The sequence below is a fragment of the Pteropus vampyrus genome, unplaced genomic scaffold (assembly GCF_000151845.1).
Source record: "Pteropus vampyrus isolate Shadow unplaced genomic scaffold, Pvam_2.0 Scaffold16505, whole genome shotgun sequence".
NCBI classification, from domain to species: Eukaryota; Metazoa; Chordata; class Mammalia; order Chiroptera; family Pteropodidae; genus Pteropus; species Pteropus vampyrus.
The window spans coordinates 1-1374 of NW_011905286.1; the positions used below are offsets into that span (position 1 = coordinate 1).

A 1374-nucleotide genomic window follows, 5' to 3' on the forward strand; every position below is an offset into this window, starting at 1 on the left:
AAGATCCAGATGCCCCTGAGAAAATGTGTTTAATTGACACGTTTATCCCAGGAATCCTCCTTTTGTTAATCTAGACAAATAAAATAATCTAAAAGGTGGAAAGTCTTTTTTAAAAAAATTTTTAATTTTTTATTTTTTTAGGTGAAGCAACCCTTAGTTGACCTCAAAGATTGCAAGGACCTTGTTAGTTTACAATCCCTTATTTTTTATGCCTACAGCACCTGGTCTTCCTAGGTGGTCTCCCATCCAAGTACTACTATCCAGGCCCAACCCTGCTTAGCTTCCAAGATCAAATGAGATCGGGCTTGTTCGGAGTAGCATGGCCATAGACTGGAAAGCCTTTTGTACAAAGATGTCCATCACAGTGTTTTATATAATAGCGAAATATTAACATAACTGGAGATCTAAAAACAGGGGAAAAGTTAAATAAATGATAGTGCAACAAGTCTGTGAGATATTATATGGTCAGTGACAATGATGGTTAGACGACAATGTCAGGTCAGTTCCATAAATATGTGTAAATTAGGTGTCATATACCAGGCACTGAAATGGGGGCATCTAGCTGAGAATAGAAATATAAGTAATATAAAGGCCCCTAAAAGAAGCTCACAAACTATTTTCAGGATGTAGTAAGAGAAAATGTTTACACATATTCAATTTTAAAAAAGCAAAATATGATGTATGTTGGGAAATAGATTTTCCACATATATCCAGTATGTTCTCTACACCATTGTATTTCTCTCAACAATCCCATTAACACAATCCAAGTTTCCATCGCCCCATTGTGAGACTCTGCTTCATTCTCCCCTCCTGGATTAGGAATAATCCCACTTCCAGGCTATTCACTCATATCATTTAGTCTTGGCCATCCCTCCTCATCATCAGTCACCTTGAACTGGTGTGTCGTTGTTTGTCATAGCCAGAGACTCACTCAAAGCATACTCAGGAAGTCCTAGCCCGAACAACTCTGCTCACCATTGCTGCTTACTCAAGCATTGTCCCCAGGGCCATCCAAGGAGAAACAGAGAACTAGGTGGTTGCAGCCTCACAGATTACTGTTAGAAGCAGGTAGTTTTATAGGGTGTCACACAGACATCTGTGGCTGTGACAGCACTTTAGATAGACATCACTAAGAAATCTGGTGACGGCCCGGCGTGGGAGTGGTGGGTCGTTGGGGACTGGGAGAATGGGGTGAAGGGTTAAAGAAATACAAATTAGTAGTTTTTTGGGTTTTTTTTTTAATGCCTATAGCACCTAGTATTCCTAGGTGGTCTCCCATCTAAGTGCTAACCAGGCCTGACCCTGCTTAGCTCCCAAGATCAGACAAGATTGGGCACGTTCAGGGTGGCATGGCCGTAGACTACAAATTAGTAG

General features: G+C 40.8%; 2 pseudogenes; both read right to left on the reverse strand.

Annotated features, from left to right (window-relative positions):
- Positions 1–209: 209 nt before the first annotated feature.
- LOC111735137 lies at positions 210–331 on the reverse strand (annotated as a pseudogene).
- Positions 332–1242: 911 nt separating this feature from the next.
- Positions 1243–1361, reverse strand: LOC111735138 (annotated as a pseudogene).
- Positions 1362–1374: the final 13 nt, after the last annotated feature.